We start from the raw sequence: 22,663 nt of genomic DNA, 5'->3' as shown, positions 1-22,663 counted from the left end.
AAAGACAACACCGGTGCTTTTTAGTATTTCTTCAGGGCATTTCTAAATATACAATGTTCTCTCTCCTCCTAAACTTGAGTTTTTAAAATACAAAAACTTGTACAGTGAAATATATTCATTGAAAATTAAAGAGCACAGGCCAAAAATAACACTACAGATTCTTATAAAAATAGTGACAATTTATTTGTAAGCAAGATTCAAATCTTCATAGGTGACTGAATGTATGAATTATTTCCTTATGAAAGCATTCTTCTACCTTGAAATAAAATAAAACAGTAATTTATCTACAAACAGCTCAAGAGTTCTATAGTATAGTTCTTCTTCTTTATCTAATAATGAAATTATATCCAATATTCTGCAAACAGCATTTGAAATTAATTTAATGGTAACAAATTTCAGCCTGATACATGTAAGAGCACAACAAGAACAACTCTGGCAACATCTGAGCATAACCCACTGTACTACACTAGTCATAGCATGAGGAAATTACACTCTGGATTTGTTCCCTATCATTTGTCTCCCTTGTTGAGACTATCAGCATCTTAAAGAGATGGTTGTGTTGTAGAACATCTTATACAACATATCAAAAACAGGCACAACTCAAATAATTTCTGTTATGTGGCAGTGCACATGTACATGGATTAGAATGTCAGACACTTCCTAGAACTTGTAAGCACAGCACAGAAATCCATCCAGAGACTATTAAATATGTAATAAACTGCATTTGAGATGCAAATACCTAGATAGTATATAGGAAATAAATTTAAAAATAGAAATATTTATTACTATAGTATATTGAAATATTAAATAATATTAAAACCATCACAGATTCAAAACAAGTGCACATAGAGGATAAAGCTTAAATATTTCTTTTTTTTTTATCATAAGGTATATATGTAAATGAAAAGGATAATTTTTATTTTTTTTTAATCACACGGGGTATATAAAACCAAATAGAACAGTTATCACAACCATAATATACTGTTCATTCTTAATTACTGGTCTTTTAATTTTTAAAAATAATTATTCTGTCTTTTTAAGTTTCAAATGCAAAATAAAACAACCATGCAAGAGAGTAGTAAACACCTGGTTGCCAACATCATCATCTCGAACATACGTTTCTTTTGTTCAGTTTTACTCAGCATTCCACATGTACAAATTAAAGGGCTTGGGGTTTCTTTTCCAAAGACAACTAAGTGCAAGAACAAAACTCTGGTTTTGTTTTGAGGCAGGATGCTGCCCCTACGTTGAGCTGTCCTCCCTGTCTGCATTCAGAAATATCTCTCAAGGAATTAACAGTTCCCCAAATGGCAGGAGAGGCAGAAGAGATGCAAACATGGTGCAGCACATTGTTCTAAAAGCAGACAGACATCTAATAGTTTTGATCCATTCTGATACAAAAGGACATCCCTTAGGACAAGGGGGAATGGCTTCAAACTGAGAGAGGGCACATTTATAACAGGTATTAGGAAGGCATTATTCCCTGTGAAGGCATTATTCCCTGTGAGGGTGGTGAGGCCCTGGCACAGGTTGCCCAGAGAAGCTGTGGCTGCCCCATCCCTGGAAGTGTTCAAGGCCAGGTTGGACAGGGCGTGGAGAAACCTGGGATAGCGGAAGGTGTCCCTGCCCTTGGCAAGGGGGTGGAAGTGGATGAGCTTTAAGGTCCCTTCCAACCCAAACCATTCTGTGATTCTGTGATACACCGGACAAGATGGTTTAAGGTCTTAGTGTGGGCCTTCAGACACCTTAGATGAGAGCTGCTCTATGCTGATGACGCCGCCTTTGTCGCCCACACAGAAGCAGCCCTGCAGCGTTTAACATCCTGCTTTGCAGATGCTGCTGAGCTCTTTGGGCTGGAAGTCAGCTTGAAGAAGACAGAGGTTCTCCATCAACCTGCACCTCAGGAAGTCCCCCATCATCCCCACATCACCATTGGCCAATCAGAACTCAAATCAGTCCAACAGTTTAATTACCTTGGTAGCCTCATCTCCTCGGATGGGAAGATTGACGGAGAGATAGACAACAAATTAGCAAAGGCATATAGTGCTTTTGGAAAACTTCACAAAAGAGTATGGCGTAATAAACACTTGAAGAAAAGTACCAAGATCAGTGTTTACAGAGCCATAGTGTTGTCTACTCTCTTATACGGTTCCGAATCATGGGTCATCTACCGCCACCACCTGCGTCTCCTAGAACGCTTCCATCAACGCTGCCTCCGCACAATCCTAAACATCCACTGGTCAGACTATGTGACCAATACATCTGTTCTAGAGCAAGCAGCTATCACAAGTATAGAAGCCATGTTGCTGAGAACACAGCTGCAATGGGCAGGGCACGTCTCCAGGATGAAGGACCAACCACTGCCTCCCTAAGATCCTGCTTTATGGTGAACTTGCCACTGGCTGCCGCAACAGAGGAGCCCCTAAGAAAAGATTCAAGGACTCCCTGAAACAACATCTCAGCCTTGGCCATATTGATCACCATAACTGGTCTACTCTGGCCTCAAATCGGGAGGCCTGGAGACACACCATCTATAACGCTGCTGATGCCTTTGAGAACACACGCAGGATCACCCTCGAGGAAAAAAGGCAACGCAGAAAGAACTGTGTATTGCAGAATACACCATCTAAAGAGTCTTTCTGCTGTGCCTTTTGCAATCGGATATGTCTATCTCGTATTGGCCTCATAAGTCACCAACGTGCCTGTAACAAATGTGGATAGAACCTTCCCAAACCTTCGTTCGCGAAGCCCAGCCATGATGAGTGAGTGATACACCAGAGTTGATGCTGACACATGAAGAAGAGTTAAGGTCAATGCACAACTTGATTACAAAGAAAATCAAGTTTCAGATGCACCTATTTACTTCCTTCCTCACTTCCACCCTTTCTACCTTCCAAAGTTATTTCTATCTCAGTTTGCCTTCACTGTGTTCCCACGTAACTTCTGCCAACTTCTTTCCCACACACAGCAAACTAGATACTGGCATGGTGGTTTAAGCAGAAAGTAAAAACCACCACACCCACCCACAGCCACTTCCTTTTTCTTTGCAATGGATCTATGACTTTTAGATACTAAAATAAAAGTAAAGCTTCTATATTCATTAATTGTGTTTGTATAGCATTTGATATGTTTCTCAATTCAAACATGCTTCTAGGATAACATGTTTTAAGATCCCAAGCACAAACCTTTTTTACCTCTTTGTGTTACCAGAGGTAATAATTAGAACTGCACAAGTAGTTTATTACTTTAACTCTTTCATTTTTTTCTTCACTTTTGCATGGTACCTCTCTATAGCAGAATAAACACTAAACTAAGAGTCAGAGGGCTCAGATTTTTGCAAAGTTGCAGAATACAAAGTAGGTTAAGAACTAAAAGAAAACACTAAAAAAAAAAAAAAATCCACCACCCAAAATTTGGTGCCCTTGCTTCTGGGAAGTGAAACTGAACTTGATGCTTTAATATAAGTTATGAATTTCACTTCACATGTGCTTTGATTTTAATGGTTCATGAGAGTCTTTTAAAGAACCTTCCACTCACTAGAAGTATTAATAAGTCTTCGTATGAAACACATAAAAATTCTGTTGAAAATAAAAAGAAAGAGCTGTTCCTCCACAGGTAAATACTGAAGAGGAAATGTATCAAAATACAACATTAGCAGGGCATCAAAGCAGTAAAATGTTATGGAAGACTGTCCTGGTAATAGAACGATCTACCCATTAGACATGTCATGCAATAACAAAGCCTTCTTAGAAGATCCAATTTCAAAGGTTTGTCTGTTTTAAGGAAACATTTTTACAAGGGGGGGATCAACTTACCCAGATTTTCACAGGAGGATTAAAATAGTAGCATGGAGAAAGAAAAGACTGCTGCAGCGCTTTTATTGTTTACTTTTAGCTTCTATTTCTAATCTACTTAAGTTCCTGTAATGATGTTTCCAGGCTCATCAAAAGGGTAAATGTCCAAGCCACTAAGTGCCTACATGAAGTATCATGGTACTATGTGTAAACACACGTTTATACTTGGCACAAGATAAGGTCTGACAGCTCCTCATGGAGCAGGGACTGACATTTGTAAGAACCTCAAAATCTTGGGCAGCTGTAGAAATAGATAAAGCACTTTTTGCTGTATTTTTGGGGGGGTTAAACGCGTAAGAAAGGTTGTGGGCCAGGCACGGCCCAGATGGAGAGCTCTCCAGGTGGCCAGACCACCAGGAGAGCAGACTGTCTAGAAAGCTGCTGCAACCTCCCGTCCTCCACAGGCTCCAAAAGCTGTCCTGGCCAGAAAGGAACTATAATCAGGGCGGCTGGGAGTGCACTGAGCTAGAATAAACAGTTCCCCTTACTGGGGCTTCTACTGCGTTCATACCGTAACAAAGTTGCCCCAAATCACGCAGATTTTACCACCTTGAATAAATGTGACGAATTCAGCCTAGGGAAAGTATAAAAGCAGTGAGGGAGTCTGGTGGGAAATATGTGCTGCTTTTTTTTTTTCTTTTCTAGAAATCCCTAACACTTTTCCTTCTCTGTCTCTACATGAAGGATGAAGAAGAGCCAGTGTGTGCCTAGGCAGTCAAGAAGGCCAGTGGCACCTGGACTGTGCCAGCAATAGTATGACCAGCAGGACCAGGGCAGTGATCATCCCCCTGTGCTGGGCACTGGTGAGGCCTCACCTCGAGTCCTGTGTTCACTTTTGGGCCCCTCATGACAAGGAGTGAATCCAGAGAAGGGAAACAGAACTTTGGAAGGGTCTGAAGCACAGGTCTGATGAAGAAGCTGGAGAAAATGAGGCCTGGGAGAGGATCTTATCACTCTCTACAACTTCCTGAAAAGAGGTTGTAGCCAGGCGATGGTTGGTGTTTTCTCCCAGGTAACAAGTGACAGGATGTGAGGAGATGGCCTCGATTTGTGCCAGGGGAGGTTTAGATTCTATATTAGGAAAAATTTTCTTCACAGAAAGCGCTGTCAAGCACTGGAACAGGCTGCTCAGGGAATCACCGTCCCAGGAGGTATTTAAAAGATCTGTAGATGTGGCACTGAAGGATATGATTTAGTGGTTGATCTGGCAGTGCTGGGTTGGTGGTTGACTAGATGATGTCGGAGGTCTTTTCCAACCTGAATGATTCTATAGTTCTATGATCCAATCTCACATTGGACAAGTAAATACTTCTTCTGTCTCAGCACAGAGGTATTTATTTGCTCCTTTCTGCAACCAGACTGGGAACGTGGATCACAGGGATTCATGTGCCTGCAAGTGCCAGAGAGACTTGTGTGTCTCTGCGTGTGAGGATTGAGGCTCTCCAGCACTGAGTGGCTGAGCTTGAGGCTACTGCATTTACCACTGATCACGGTCCAAGTGTTCACCACTGGTGAACAAATCTAAAACCAGGCAAGGATCCCATAAAATCACAGAGGACAAACCAACTACTAGATATATATGGAGTGGCTAACACCTGGGCTCACATCTCCTCAGCATTGTACATTTCTTTTCTGTCAGCAGTTTGGCAGGAATGCATTTGGAATATGCAGCATATTAATTCTCAGAGATGTTTCCATATTATAAGCAAGTGTCCTTCTAAATGTATGAATTATTGGAAACCTGACAGCCAGGTGGTGACAAAGAAGATCAGTTTTACAGTACTGAGCACATGAACATCCAGGAAACATCCAGCAACTTGAACACCAGAAGGACAAGAACTTCAAACCATTTAAAATCAATAAAATCAAACTTTGGAAAATCAGTAATACAATATTTTGAAGTAATTCACCTTGGTACCATAAGACGCTGACTATGAAGACAAGGATAAAAATGTGGAGATCTGGTCCCTTTGATGACAAAAAATTGAAAGACTACAGGTTTCTTTCTGATGAGTATGGGAATGAGCCTATCACTTCATCAGACATCCCAGGGAAAATAAGCTAAGGATGGTACCCTTTTCAAAGTCTCAAAAGCTAAAGTTAGCTCTTCTCTCTACACTGTGTTTGCCATGGCTGCTGCTAAACAAATTAGGCAGAAGTAGGGACTGAAAGGAAAGGCATGACTAGTACCAAACCAGAAAATTGATCAGACATGCACAGGAGGACACATTGTACAGAGAGCAGAAGTGGAAAGAACAAAATCCAGGAGGAAGAAACTGTCCTGAGTAAAAGGATTGTTTCAATAGGGAAGAGAGGGGTAAACACAAGGTCTCAAAATAATTTCTATTTTATGTTGATACATTGTATCAGAGAGAGATGATGACAGGTTGCTGTTTTGTAGACTCCACTCCTTCCTAATACCATCAGTGAACTTACTGAGACATTAACTTCAAAATTAAATAATTTTGCTTTCTATATTGCCTGAGCTTTATGAAATAGGGACCAAATCAAAGCACTGAGTTATGTTAACTAACCAGCATCTTCCACCAGTGCTACCTGGAAAAGCACTGGAATTTATATTGCTATTTATATGTTTATCTGCTCATCAGGTAACTTCTACCAAAGCCCTTTTAAAAGAAAAGGTAATCTTAATTCCAATCGGAGTTCATAGCTAACATATTTATCTGCTTGGAATAATGAAATCAAGTATGCACAGTTTTCATACTTTACACAGAACATAGTTTTTTACCAGGACTTAGCAGGAGAGATATAGAAGTCAAACTGCAAGTCATAGCTGTGTTAGACTTCTCTTTAAAGTTTAGAAAAATTATGTTGAATTTACAATGAAAACAAGCATTCAAAACCTACAACAATTTTAAAACAGGTACTACTAAAGTTAAGGTTGTACATACACAGCTGCACAGACCAGGCAATTTGTATGTCCAAGTCGATTTATAGGTAGATAACTGGCTGTAATATTCAGTTAACTGGATAACAGTAATTACATTATTTTGCATATGAAGTTAATTGGTATTGACTTCAGCGTCTCTTCCAGCATTGCTTCCTCTACCAGGTCTTTTCTGCTTGTCTATCTCATCCCTTCCCACGGGATACACCCCCAGGTAGTATTCCTGTATCTCTATAATGCTTCAAAGTGCTACTGGTACCTCCTCTAACTGCTGAAGGGAGACCATGTATTTCCCTTTCTTAGACCTATACTTTGCTGGACAATTAGTCCCATTTTCATGTCTAATAACTGAGGGATGTATCTCATTACCCCGATGATGTGAACAGCAGTAACTCCCTGATTCCTGCTCCTATGAAGTCAAGAGGAGCTCTAGGAAGTCACTAATTACCATCTACTTATTCAGCAAGTGAAGACATCCTATTGCCTTAGTATTTAAATACTATCAGATTAACTCTTAAGGATTTGATTACTAAATTATTGAATCTTTACTAGTGAGAACAGCAAGTACAGGGAGGAACTGAAATGTCAGATACAAAATGGGGCTTTTTCCAGTCTAAAATTAAGCCATGATGATGTCTGCAGATATTGGAAAAGCACAAACAACAAGAAGAGAAATATTACATAATACCATTTAATTATTCAAAAGTACATAGCAACAAGTAAACAGATAAAATTTAGAAAAGGAACATTTAGAGCAAATTAGAAGAAAAACATCTGAAAACAAGAGCTAAAGTCCTCTGTAACCACCACAGATGGAAGAGAAGTTTCACCGCTGGAAACAGAAAAAACTAAGGTTAACCAAAAACTGGGGAGGGGTCTTGTGATGTTAAACAAGTACACAAAAGGAAATCCTGATTATGTGAATTAAAATACTTAAAAAAGAGAAATGACCCCAATCTATGATGTATGTCACCTGCAACTAACAGATGGTTGTTGGAATTCCGTATTTGTAGTCCGAAATGAGCTGCACTGATGCTCATAATTACTAAAATTGGAAAACCAGGAAGAGACTTCATGATGAATAATTATTTTGAGCTTATTGAAATTTTTTAATGCTTACTTAACAGTTCCCTACAGATACTTCTCAATTATCAGGGTGGAAATCATCATCCAAAGGCATCAGTCAAGTTCACTGCTGCACTAGAACTTAAACAATGTAAGACCTTCGTTAGAGCAACTTTGTTTACCTGAAAATGGAAGTAGTTTGTCTACACCCTGAGTTTTTAAATGGTGAGGTCTGCCAGGCAGCAGGATTAACAATGCCCACCATCCTGCCAAAAGAAAAGTTCAATTCTTCTCACAAAAAGACAAACTCTGTCCTCAGTGACAGCACCATAAATCAAGAATAACACAAAATCCTCAGGGATAAATTTCAGAGATGCTAAAGTCTCCCAACTCCACAGGAGGTCATTCTGTTTTGACTCAATAAAGTGTTTTAAGCATGAACCTTCTGAATCCTCTTCTTAAGCTGATCTCGAATGTTTCAATAACTTGTGGAAACAAAAAAATACCCTAAATTTTCCCTTTATAAAGGGTAACTTTTGTTAACGCTTCTTTTAAAACATTATAATATATGCAGTAAGAATTTTCTATCCAATTTTTGCCTTAATGAATTCATACCTATGAAATCACTATCTTGCAATACAGAAGGGGGAAAAAGGAAGATACCACTCTATCACTTCCATTCCATGAATCACAGATGAGGTGAGGTTGGATATGTGGAGATGCCCAGTTCAATTCCCTTCACAAATAATTTCTTCAGGGCTACGTCCAGTTGGGTTCTAAGTCTCTTCAAGGATGGACACTCCACAACCTCTCTGTGCTGCCTGTTCCCACACATTTGACCACCCTCATGGTAAAAAAGTGTTTTCTTTATTTTTAAGTGGAATTTCCTGTGTTTCAGTCTGTGCTCAGTGGTTCTTGTCTGGTCACTGCCCACCACTGAAGAAAGCACAGCTCTATCAGCTTTACTCCCTCCCATCAGGTATTTATAGACATTGACAAGGTTTCCCTGATCCTTCTCTTCTCCAGGATAAACTGTCCCAGCTCTCTCAAGCCTCTCTTGTACAAGAGATGCTCCAGTCCCTTAAGCATCTCAGTGGCCCTTCACTGCACTTGCTCCAGTACTTCTATGTTTCTCTTGGACTGGGAAGTCCAGCAATAGGTCCAGCACTCCAGAGGGGTCTGAGCAGTGCTGACAGAGGGGAAGGATCACCTCCCTCACCTGCTGGAAGTGTCCTTCTGAATGCAGCCCAGGGTGCTGCCCCAAGAGCACATTGCTGCCACATGTCCAACCTTCCAGCTGGTCAGCCTCCAGCTGTTCAGGTGGCTGGGGTTATTCCCCTCTGGAGGCAATCCCTTGAAGGATTCCCTTTATGGGACTTCATGAGGTTCCTGTTGGGTCACTTCTCCAACCTGGTGAGGTCCCTCCGAATGACAGCACAACCACCTGGGTCCATCAGCCACTCCCCCCGTTCTGCACCATCAGCAAACTGCTGTTGGTGCACTTATGTCCCATCAGCCAGGTCACTAATGAAGACATTACCCAGTGCTGACCCCATGATCAACCCCTGGGATGCATCACCAGCAACTGCCCTCCAGAGGGACTTCATGTCGCTGGTATCGACCCTGTGAACTTCAGCCCTTCAGCCAGTTTTCAGCCTGTCTCACTGTCCATTCATTTATCTGTTTCATCAGCTTGTGTAAGAGGATGTTACAGGAGACGGTGACAAAAGCCTTGCTGAAGGTGAGCATTCCCTGGTCGTCTCTCATACACTGGTTATGTGGTTATACACACCTCATACAGTGGTTAGTTCATCACAGGTGGCCATCAGATGGGTCACACGTGATTTCCCTTTCATAAATCCATGTTGACATCTCACAATCACTTCCTTATCCTTAACAGGCTCAGAAATGGTTTCTAGGATGACCTGCCCAGGGATCAATGTGAATATGACTGGCCTGTCATTCCCCAGATCCTCCTTCTTGTCGTTTTTGGAAATAGAAATGACATTTTCTTCCTTCTACTCCTTAGGAATGAACTTCCCCCAGTAGCCAGGACTTCTCTTCATAAGCAATATCATACATAAAATCAAGGCAGAATCTTGTATATTATGTTACTGGAAGAATAAATATGTAAATTAAAGCCCAATTGCAAGCAGAAAGTGTTGTAAGATTATCCATACTTAAACTTTTATGACTACTGTTAAGACATGAAAAATGATTACATGTATAGAAAAACACAACTTAGAAAACGCATTTGAGTAAAAGGTTTTTTAAGTATTTTTTCCTCCCCCAGGGTCAATATGCAAAACGTTGTCAATTTTGATGCAAAATGCTACAGAAGTCTACTTTCAACGAACTATTTATAGGTATATATGTTTCAAAACCCAATTTTCTAAGCTTTGCTAAAAGCTCTGCAGAATATTCTTTCTACAGATGGTTCCACTGAACTGACTTGGTTACTCTTTGCAAACTGTGGGATGTACAAAACACACTGGCTGAGGAGGAGTGTGACTCTGTAAAATAAGTAAATGTGAGAATTTGGACAGCTGTGTCATAGAGGTGCTTCTAAAAGCCCCGTTATTAATGAAAAACAATATACTTCACCCTGTGGTTTCTTTTTTTTTCTCTTATATTATGGTAAACACTTCCTAACTGCTGTAAATCAGCAGATTTATCCCAACACAAAGCTTTGGGCAAGACCCCTTTTCAGTGCCATTGTATACTAATCAGAATACACCAAACTCTAACAGTTAAGTGTCTTAAACATAAATTAATTTTACAAATCCTTATGACCGGCCAAGGAAGAAGATATAATTTATTCCAGTTGTATAACATAATATGTTCCATTCATTCAATCACAAAGGGTTTCGGTTTTTCAGGAAATAAATGAGACAACTGACTTTGTCAACTGTGCAGACTGGACTAGGATCAGTCACTTCTGCTCTAGGAAAAAGTTCATCTCAACAATGTGCCCAAACACAACTGGAATTTACAAAGCCAAGAGAGATGAATTCCCAGTCTGCTCTCACGAGGACAGGGCGAAAAAGTGATGAGGAGAGCAGGAAGTCAAAACATCATTTCATTGTATATATACATTGTAAGTGTTAACCAAATGTGGAAATCCCTTGCTATTTTAAATCTAGATTAAAACCGCAAGACAATTTAAACTAATCCACAAGATACAAAACATAAACGAGGATGCATGTTTTATGCTAATTTTTTGAGAAATAATATTATTCTTTTTTATATTCGTCAAAACAGCAGGGACGTTTTTCATTGTTTTAAAAATCCACATCATGATTTTATGAACGAGATCTGTGGGTGTTGAACGATGATAATTATATCCAAGTCTCAAACAACACACCTCCTTATCAGGTGTTAACATGTTTCATAACATCAGTTTTTTATTTTACTACCCTTCCTGAAGTCAATGCCTGGAGAAGAGAAGCAACTTTTCCACAGTGGTTGGTGACAGAAAAACCAAGTTATCCTCCTGTGCCTCCCATTGCCAGGGGGTAACAAGTGCTCTACTGACACATCAGGCTTTGCAAATTAGATTTATTTTAATAGTAAATGAGCAAATTAAATTTAATTTTAATAGTAAACCAGAATGTCCACCCCTGCATGTAGGGAGCCTGTATTCTCATTATTCACCTTTGCAGTACTTGTGACAGAGAGGTGCTGCAGTAGCACTGTAATAATGGAGTGAAATGGAAAAAGGTGTCAAAAAACATGGCCTATCTCAAAAATACAGAAATATTTGAGACCAAAAGGGCCTCACAAATGCCAGCGTTTCTCATGAACACTGTAAAATCTAACTATGAAATTAATATTTGCAGTATTTCTAGACCTGATTCATAAAAATCTATTATATATATTGACAAAACTGCTGTGAAATACTTAATGTGACTTCTGGATCATCAATGGTTCAGAGAGCACAGCTTGGAAATCTGTGCTCTAAACTGAAATGAACAACTTTGGGGAAAGGCAGTTCACGCCTTCTGCAGTAACACAGCACCACAACTCCCCAGTTACCAAAACCCAAACCACTGTGAGCTGGGACAGTGGTTACTCTGTGTCATCACTGAACCTGTGAGTGAAAAATAGAAATTATTTCTCCACTAGGCACAGATAAAATACATCCACTAGACAAGAAAATAGAAAAGAAATTAAAATACAGAATAGTTCTTTCAAATACTTGGTTTTAATTTAGATTTAACTTCAGGAAGGACTGAACTCACCAATACTCTCATTTTTTTCTGGGAGTAAAATTCTACTGTAAGATATATCAATTTCAGTGCTTTAAAAATGTATTTTATTTCAGAACTCAAACTATGCAACCTTCTCCCTAGAGTAAGAAACTGGAAGTTCTCTGATAAAATCTTTTCTGGAAAGTCAGGGCAATTACATATCAATGGTGTGCTCCTTTTCCTGCTTTCAAATGGATTACTTAGATGTTTTAAAATGTTATAACCCACAATAATCTGTTCCAGGCACCAACGAGAAGGAAGAAAAAAATTACAGAAGTCAAGATGTCGCCTGGAAGCACTTTATGGCAAACATTATAAAGATAACACAGAGCAGAGAAGCTCTGGTTCAATCCATTATAAATACCCCATTCTTCTTAAAATCACAAAAATGTATTTATAGTAAAGAACTCTCACAGCCTTTTTCCTCCAAAGACTTCATTTAAGTACAATTTGGCAGAATTTCTGGAACAAGAAAAGAAGAGTTTTATAAAATATTGATGTTTTACAGTCACCCTAGTCTTGATCTACTTGCTACAAAAACAAAAGCAAGGACTCTGGGAGATGACCACATCCATGTCTACTAATTACACTCTAGTTTTTTATTTTGTCCAAAATGTGCTGTCTAGCAGCTAAACTGAGTACAGATGCTAAACCATCTCTTAGACAATTAATGTCTTATTAAAAATATGAGCTATTTTTCTCATTTTATTACTGACACAATATATTTTTTAACTAAATATATGGGATATAAAAATCCAAACCAAAACAAAAAACGCTAAACAAACAAACAAAAAGCCCAAAGGGGAGTACTGACAAAAGATAATCTTATTTACACAGTCTACAGATCAAACCCCTGTTTTCCCATACGTCCAAAGGACAGTGTAGATGGTTGCCCTCTCTGTTTTTTCACCCCAGGTCCCTCCCATGACTTCAGGAAGGGGACAAACACAGAAGCAATAGGCTACACTGATCCCCTTGTGCACTAGAATTATTAAATAATCACTCTGAGTTCAGAGATGATCAAAAGGAAATAAGAAACAGCTTTCTTACGTTTCTCAAAATAAATAGTTTTCTTTTTTCCAATGATAAGTGGCTCAGTGGAGAGCAGGAAAGAGAAGATGTGAATATCTGGACTTTAGAGAGACTTTTTTCGCAAGCAAAGTAGCATAAGCACTTCAAGAGCCTCATTCAAAAATTTAATTTTCAAAAGCATGAAAAACACTACTTTTACAAAGGAAAGAAGCAAAATTGCAGGGACCAAATATACACTATCAGTTTAAATATAATATATTCAGAACACCGAAAAGAAGGATCTGAAGTTACAGTGCAGCACATCCAACCTGCGAGTCAAGAATAAAAGACAAAAAAGGGGGACAAATCTCACTCTTATAGGGCTCGACAGAACTTCACAGGAAAGAAATGCTTAGTTACCTATTTCACTTTACTGATGACAGTTCAAAAAGGGTCAGTGTAAAGAACAATGTTATTCATTTGAATTTGCCTTTTAAAAAAAATTGTCTTTTCTGACCTTTCTCAATTTAAAAAAAAGACAAACTCTGAGTTGTGCTCATTCAGGCAAAACATGCATGAGTTGGTATTTAATGACAAGCATTTAAATTTGAATAACTGACAATTCGGAGAGAATTTACTATAAAATTATAGATTGAATTAGTATAAATACATGAATTATTAATTAAAAAATTTCAGACTGCTCAAGTAGGGGCAAAATCAGCAATCAAATATAAGCATTTAAAAAGTTGGAGATTTTTTGTTTGTTTTATTTTTAATACATAGTCCACCCAGTGTTATGTCCAGTACATGAGTCAACAAAGGAAATCATTATCATGGATACTGTACTTTGATTTTTTATCTGTATCTGCAGAACACAATATGAAATGATATCAGGTAAAATCCTAACTCCCTTATTTATCAAAACAGATAAGCCAGGCAAAATGAAAAAAGGCACACAAGTACAAAAGTCATTCCAATGAAGACTTCTAATTACTTACTGCATATTTCTGTGATCGCAGAATAAAAACATTTTTGAAAAAATTAAGTACATGAACAGCATCTTAAACAAAACCCTCAGATGCTCAGTGTCAAACAGTTTTTAAAAAGAACCAAACTTCCAAAGCAAGAATTAATCTCTACAGACAAAAGTGAGGAGCTGACATGTTTGAGGGAATGACATCCAGCATCCCATCTTCCCCCTTCTCTTCCTCCTTAGGAGCCAAGGAAGCAAGAGCTGGACTCGCAGAGAGACCAAATTCCCCAAGAAAAGCTGTGGTTTCACTGAATCACACACTACAGAGGCAAAAGCAAATGTAATTTTTGGTATCAGAATGATCTGTTACAGAAGAATAATTAATGTCTCCCCTCGTGCTGCAGTTACTGAGCACTTCTCATTCCCTTCCTTTCAGTTTCAGAGTCAGAGAGGAAAAGAGCAAGAGCCACATTCCAGGGCAGCCCAGGTGCCATGGAAGGGGCAGCCACAAAACACTGAGCTACTCCTTTTCTTTTTTGTTTTTCCTTTAAAACACCCTGACTGTGCTTCTATATCCAGGCACAGTCGTCGCTTCTTCGAGCTGCAGCTTGGCCTCGCTCACCAGACAAGGGATGGTGCTCGTGGCCGAGATTTGTGTGGTCTATGGTGAGCTCTGCTTCCTGGAAAATGTGTGGCACCATCCAGAGTTTATTTAGAGCCCAAGTCTGCCGGGCACACTATGTAAGTTTATTGTTTATCGCTTGCTGGGGAAGTTCTTCTGAGGTCAAGGTAAAAAGCAGGAGGTGATATTTGATATAAATGTTCCAGTGCACATTATGAGGTTCATGGTTGCAGTGGCCCCCGGAGCACTTTGCTGGTGGTCTGTGGAGATCTGGCCGGTGGAAGGTGCTGGCTTTCCCTGTTTCCAGCTGCTATATCATATTGGATGTATTTTTAGCCTCACTTCATGTTTTCCTAATATTCCTTTTCCATGTAAGCAATTAGTGTGGTTACCAGGGATGGCAACAGAAGTGATATTCAGCTGCCAGGGGGAGAAGAAGGTGGTCCTTCAGCCTGGCAGGGCAGGAGATGCACAGGACAATCTCCTTCTTAGGAGGTGGGAGGGAATCCACCCAAGAGCCACAGTATTAGCACCTCAATTTCTCCATTCACTAAAATGAACTACTTAATTTTGTCTTCCTCAGAAAATTCTGCTGAGAAGTTCTTTGTTATCAATGAGGAGGAAGGAACAAACAGCAAGTTGCACCTTTTCAGCCTTCTGCTACGAAGTAAATGCAGAAAGGAAAAAAGACCCCATGAGGTTGCAATCACTGATTAAGCTTACAAAAAAGACCTAACCAAAGTATAAATGGGATTTATAAAATGTGAAATTTCTGGTCTTGATTTTTGTGAGTTTATATTTTTTAAAAAATCTTAGCTTCATACTGCACCTGGAGATTACTAGGTACAGTAGAAATGTCTGTAGAGTTAGCTCACAAATCTAAAAAGAGAAAAAAGACTTCCAAAAACCCTTTGGACATGACCCAGTAGGATTTTTCTATTTTACCTTTGTTTTTTGGAAAAAAAGAAAAAAAAAAAATTTTCTAGCATTTAAATGAATTTCCCAGTTAGCCTCCACTGCCTTAATTCTAATTACTTACTTTCATCTTGCCTTTGACTAATCAAAAGCGACTCATCAAATCAATTGGAGACAAATATTATTATATAAAAATATTAAATGGTGAACATTTGCTGAACAAAGAAAAGTCTCTTTTTATACTTCTAAAATTTTTATTTTTATTTAATTATCCATGAAATTACACTAACTTCAATTTGCTTATGAAGGTATAACTGAGAGCAGTCCAGCCCCTAACCATGCAAACATGTGTTACATTACCTTTAAGGAAAAATACACTGAATATTTCAGAAGTTACAAATTAAAGTATTCAGCTTCTGAACTGAGCTAACTTACAACGATGCTGATGTACGAGCGAGTCTTATTTAGGAACACAGTCCCAGGAGATGGGGATTTGATGTATTAAAGAGTCCCTGCCTCCCTCCGAAATGCAGCGAGTTCAGGCTCCTGATGTCTCCCTCCTCCTCCAAGAGAGGGGTATTTTTTACAATTCTCAGGAGCTTTTGCCTGATGCCTGGAAAACACCAAATCCCTTATTGGCTTTAGCTGTCTGTAAGATTTCAGCTAAGCAGTCTCGCTGAATCTCTTTCCAAGACTTTGCAACTGAGGGCCTTCCTAAACCTCAGCTTAAGAAGGATTTACAGAGACTAAATTTGCTCATCAGTGGCTGACAGAGAAAAACACAAAATTGCATAAAGCTGGATGGAAAAATCACTTCCATGTATGAGGGTTTTCCTCCCTTTTCTTCCCCAGAAGCTTAATCATCATCTAATGGCTGCTGTTCTTCCATCACTTTGACAGGGAGCAGACTGTAATGCCTAAAAATTAAGCAACAAAAATAATAAGATGGGGTGTTTTTTCATAATAACCCCACTGACTTGTATATGTATATCCTGACTAGTAGGAACTTTTTCTGGCATCTCTCCAGACACTTACAGAAAAGTAAAGAGTATAAACATGGTTTTAGAACTACAAGAACATTTTTCTCTCTTTTTTTCCCCCTCTCCCATAAAAGCATTATCTACAAAGGTAGGTATGGAATAACACTCATCTTGAAACCCCAGCCCATCAAGATGGAAGGAAATGCAAACTGCATGGAAAGCTGTTTTCAGGGACATACTGTGCAACCATGAGCCTGCTTTGTACGTTCAGGAAATTCTCATGAGTTTTCTTAATGAAAAAAAAAAAAGAAAACGACTAAAAAAAGATTTGCTGTAAATATCTCACGAGCAATGACAAAGTACCTTATAAAATATAACTATTCATGAACAGTCTAAACCCTGGAATTAAAACACTGACACTTTCTATTAAAAGGTGCTTAGTCACAGTTCACTAAGTATTTACAACGAATCATTTATTCTCTAATTTCATTGACTTTTCTGTCGTTAGCAAAAGTCAGGAAAACTTCCTGCATGTGTGTGAATGGCTTCTGTATGTAAACCACAGCTTGCAAAGTCAATTTTATGGAGGCTGAAAGATTTTCACGTTGTACAAGTAGGTCCTCCTCTTGTGTAAAAAACTATTTGCTTAAACTTTAATTGGATGCAAGCATTCAAATGAATTGGAACCACAAGGCACAACAGTAAATGGACATCATACCTTAGGGGATAAAAGAGAAAACAGAAAGACACAGTTCTCCAAGTTCACCAGCTCCTGATTTCTATCAGTAAGTTTTCCAGCCAAATCCTGGCATCCTTTCTCTGTCTTCCTCTCTAAACTCAGCCACATCTACACATCGAGGTCTTTTAAATCCCCCCAAGGATGGTGAATCGATCACTTCCACGGGCAGCATGTTCCAATGCTTGACAACCCCTTCCGTGAAGAAATGTCTCCTAATATCCAATCTAAACCTCCCCTTGTGCAACTTGAGGCTGTTTCCTGTTGTCCTATCATTTTATGGGAGAAGGGGTCGATTTGCACCTGGTTACACGCTCAGGGAGTTGCAGACAGCAATAAAGTCCCCCCTGAGCCTCCTTTTCTCCAGGCTGAGCCCCTCCAGCTCCCTCAGCTGTTCCTCATCAGACTTGTGCTCCAGACCCTTCCCCAGCTCTGTTGCCCTTCTCTGGACTCGCTCCAGCACCTCAACGTCTTTCCTGTATTGAGGGGCCCAAAACTGAACCCAGGATTTGAGCTGAGGCCTCACCAGTGCCCAGCACAGGGGCACAGTCACTGCCCTGGTCCTGCTGCCACACTATTGCTGACACAGGCCAGGTGCCATTGGCCTCCTTGGCCACCTGGGCACACGCTGCCTCATGTTCAGCCTCTGCCAACCAGCACCCCCAGGTCCATTTCAGCTTGGCAGCTTTCCAACCACTCTGTCCCCAGCTGTAGCACAGCAGGGGGTTGTTGTGATTTAAGTGCAGGACTCAGCACTTGGCCTTATCTCACACAGTTTGCCTCGGCCCACTAGTCCAGAACTATCCAGATTGCTCTGCAGAGGCTTCCTGCCCTCCTGCACATCAACACTCCCACCCAACTTGATGTTGTCTGCAAACTTGTCAAGGGTGCACTTGATCTCCTAGGCCAGATTATTGATAATACTGAAACTCTTTCTCTGAAACAAAAAACAACCTGCACCATAAATTTGCAGCCTTCATACTTTGCCTTCCCCTTTTTCTGGTAACACTGATAAGACAGACCAGAAACTTTTCCTGAAAATTGGGCACACCTCTAACTGCTAAAGGGAGAAGTTTCACAGAAAGTGGGTCAACTCATAGTCACAAGTGTCATTTTTTGAGCTCTGCTTCATAAAGACTTATTCATCTGTGACCACAAAGGTTAGGCTGATGAAGAACCCACCACTGCTTCTCTGTGTTGAACTACTCCACTGACTATCTCACTGGTAAAAATATGCTTTGGTTTTAGTATTAATTTACCTCACTTCAGTTTCCAGTCAGTATCTAACCTGCTTGTGGGACTCAATGCTCTGAAAAGCATCAAGAGGTTCAGTCAGTACAGCCCCTGGAATACAGAAAGCTACTCAGCTGACCAAATGTAGGGTCAATGTCATAGTGATATGACCAGATCTTTAGGTCGCACAAACTCCAAAAGGATTTTATTTTTTTACAGTATGTGAATTGGATGCTGGTTTAGAACCCTTTCTCTTTGAGATTACAGACCTTAACTTTCAATGTTACCAGTGACCGAGCACCTTCTGACATTTTATTTCATAAAGTATGCAGACACTATGTATGATTTGGAATCGTTCCTGGCACTGTTTTCACAATACCCCTCTTTTCCCAAAAGCCAGACAGGAATATTTAGATTAAAACATAGACAGTTCACATGAGGCCACTCATCAAACAATCAAGATCTGCTCCTGTCCCTCCACTACCTTTGATTCAAAATAAATCTGATGTAATTAGTCTGATAGTTATACTTTGAGCTAATACATGTGACAAAAACTAAGAGCATATTAAAACACTAAATACTTCAAGGATATTTCAAATAACATGACCTTATTAATGCTACAGATTTTTAAGCATTTGCATTTTGGAAGCCATTTTAACCAATAAGAATGACAAACATTGCATAATGCATGATGAATACACGAGAAGTCACGCAGAAGATGTCACTAACACTGATCTTCTAGTGTTCACTGATGAAAAATAATACACTTAACATACCACAGCTGTCTACAACCAGTAAGAGCCAGATGGTATCTTTTAGGTTTCTTACATGTTTTAGATTCCAAAATGACTCTGGATGTTACTTTTACTTATCAAGGTATCATCACAAATTGCAAAGGCAAGTGGTAAATAATGCTTCTGAAAATACAAAGCCCTTTGTTTTAAACCACTGATAAACACCTTATCTTGAAAAAGAATTAGGTAGCATTGAGTGACACATAACATATGTGTTGTCATTTTATTTTTGAGTTACCCAAGCTTGAAACAACACATTCTACCTTATCCCCAGTTTTATGGAAATAATGTTCTCATCATTTCTTCCAAATCCATAAGCACAGTGAGTGAAACATCTTGTCTTTACTGCCCTTACATATGATTTTTATTCTGAATTTTTTTGTATAATACAATAAGCAGAAGTACTTTGCTTGGGAAAACACCATGTAGGAAATATGGTTATGAGTTCAAATGCCTTTTCACCAACTAAAAAAATGACAAGAGAACTGCTGGTGAGACTGATTAATGTGCAAGCACAATTAACATACAATCACACCTCTATATTTCTACCATATTCTTATATTCCAATTAATGGAACAACCGCACAGGTAAAGCCCAAGATAAGACTGGCATGGATTATCATGTTGAATGTGGGGAACCATGAAATAACAGCTATTCTAAACAGTGACAGTACCCCTTAAGTAGCCACTTCAGACACAACTAATCTTAGAGCTTGCAGTCTAAAATGGATGTGTTTCTACAACTCGAAAAATAGAGTAAATTTGAAAATATGCCAATTTGTGTCCTCCATTATATGAATATGACCTCCATTATAATTTCAGTCCATGCAAACATAAGTGAAGAGATACTGAAAAATGCATTAACTAGCTGTGGTCATACCTCGATGTCAGATGTTTTTATGCAACCTGGAGAAACTGGAATAGCAGCATTAACACAGACTTCAAAATGCAGAATCACAGGAATTATCATTAAACACATTGCTCAAGATACACTTTACCAAATTGAATACAGAGGAGCAAAAAAAATTGTCTCAATTATTGAAGTTTTGTAATTACTGTTGTGGTTTCTTGTGCTTATCAGAAGCAAGGCAGCATGAGCTCCAAATATCCCACAGACCTTTTCAACAACCAAAAACAAATCAGGTTAGATGAGGATACAAAGGGGACTGTTTAGTTCCTCTCTTGACTTGGTTTTCATCCAGCTTGTACACTCCAAAGGCCTTTAATCTCTTAACTGTTGTTTCATTAGCATCTCTACAGAGATCCAGGGTGTTTAGCATATCTGGGAGGCTTTCATGTGCTACAAGTTGAAAAGCTTCACAGGAGAAACCAACAAGCCCCAACAAAGTAAGCCCTGGCACAAAATCCTCTATCATTTTAAGTTCATAACATATGAGCACCTTGTTCCCATGCCTGGTGCTGCAAAACGTTGTAAAAGAACCTTCCTAACTTGTAGACCAAAGCCATAAAGAATAGATGTTCAATACAGAGTGTAAATGCCTATAATCACTTCACCAGAGGAAACACACTGACAACCCACAGGCCTGAGCTCTGCTGGAGTACCAGGGAGGGACAGGCACTGTCAGAAAGTTCTGCAGCAAATATGATGCAGGGGAGACATTAAAGTTCTTATGAATCCTCTTTTGAAGTCCCCAGTGAAAAACACACTAATATGCCCTGAAGACCATTTGTGTGTGTGATTCTGCTTGGTCCTTACTCAGCACAGGAAGCTCCCCCCGCCCCTTTCAGCTTTCTGAAGACTCCCAAGATTATTCAAAAAGTTTATTTTGCTTTACAAGATAACATTTCCAAAGGAAAACCCACGTGGAGTCAAATGTGTTTATTTGCAGAGTTTTTGTTGCTAAACTAAGTGAGTTTTAACAAAATTTTCAGGTAATGATATCACTGGGGGCAAGACAACATAGTCTGTGCTGCATTCTCAGGAAATGGGGGAGGAAATCTGTAGTTTGGAAAAGGAAGTGGGAAGTGCCACTGGCAAGTCCTTTGTGTGCCAGCCAGAGCTAAGGCTGCAATCCTGTCACCAAAATAACCCCTTGCAATGCTGGGACTGGGACATCCTTCTCAGAAGGCAATCAATCAGCCAGCAGTCCTCACATTGCCTCTTTAATAGAGGCATTAAAGGATGCAACTTTTCAAATATCAGTTCTCAGGCGAAGAAAAACTCATCTTTTTCTTTTCTTTTACTTTTCATATTTCAGCCCTCTTTCCTTTTCACTTTAAACAATGTTCAGAAACATAACTGTTTTCATAAGCATCTAGTCCACAAAAACCAATTACATATCATATCATGAAAAAAAAAACCCACATGAAAATGCCACTACAAACACTTCAAAACTTTTTATGATCATTAAGAGGTTCACCTTCTGAATAGGACAAAGTGCAGCCTTTCTTTATTGCATTTAAATTCTTCACTCCAAGACACTTAAGAGTAACCACTCAGAAACAGAGTAATCAGAATAGAACTGCCATCAAATATGAAAATGCTGGAATGGCAAATGACGAGATCCCTGCTAAAAGTTTTGCCCTGTATTGTCTGTATTCTGGAAAAAAAAAAAAGACTAAAATTTTAGGCAAAGCTGTTTGAAGATGTTGAAGAAGTACATTCTATTTGTAATAGTTACTACTGAATAATGGTTAATGAGACATTCTTGGGAGACAACTACCTCATGAGAAAGGAAACAACAAATAGGTTCATACTCATAAGACAAAACCTTATGAAAGACCTTTAGAAATGCCTCAAACCAAGACTGTACACTTTCCCTCACAAGCAGGGAGGCCCTGCAGAAAGACTTCGACAAATTGGAGGACTGGGCAATCACCAACTATAGGAAGTTCAAGAGGGGGAAGTGCTGGATTCTGCACCTGGGATGCAGCAACCTGGATGTTTGTACAGACTGGGAATGAGATGCTGGAAAGCAGTGCTGGGAAAGGGACCTGGGGGTCCTGGTTGATGGCAAGTCGGATATGAGTCAGCCGTGCCCTGGCAGCCAGGAGGGCCAACTGTGTCCTGGAGGGCACCAAACCCAGCATCGCCAGCCAGGTGAGGGAGGGGATTGTCCTGCTCTGCTCTGACCTGGCACGGCCTCACCTGGAATATTGTGGCAGTTTCGGGCACCACAACGTAAGGAAGATATTGAGCCATTAGAGAGTGTCCAAAGGAGGGCAACAAAGATGGTGAAGGGCCTTGAGGGGGAGCTGTGTGAGGAGCAGCTGAGGTCACTTGGTGTGTTCAGCCTGGAGGAGACTGAGGAGAGACCTCATTGCAGTTACAACTTCCTTGTGAAGGGAAGAGGAGGGGCAGG

The 22,663-nt window shown here is 39.6% G+C and overlaps 1 protein-coding gene across 11 annotated transcripts in view; it reads right to left on the bottom strand.

Moving 5' to 3' along the window:
* Positions 1-22,663, bottom strand: part of SUPT3H (SPT3 homolog, SAGA and STAGA complex component) — a 266,154-nt gene that overhangs the window by 133,122 nt on the left and 110,369 nt on the right. Inside the window, exon 1 of one of the 11 annotated variants that reach the window (XM_039387284.1) lies at positions 4,670-4,802. The exons of the other annotated variants lie outside the window; for them this stretch is intronic. The gene's annotated coding sequence lies outside the window, so the exon portion shown is untranslated. Of the gene's footprint in view, positions 1-4,669; positions 4,803-22,663 lie in introns of those variants that run through there. 11 annotated transcript variants of the gene reach the window in all.

This window comes from Pipra filicauda, unplaced genomic scaffold (genome assembly GCF_003945595.2).
Source record: "Pipra filicauda isolate LSUMZ 115617 unplaced genomic scaffold, ASM394559v2 scaffold54_size4384275_pilon, whole genome shotgun sequence".
NCBI lineage: Eukaryota > Metazoa > Chordata > Aves > Passeriformes > Pipridae > Pipra > Pipra filicauda.
The sequence above is the reverse complement of the archived record's forward strand: the minus strand, read 5'-3'. Positions and strand labels throughout refer to the sequence as shown.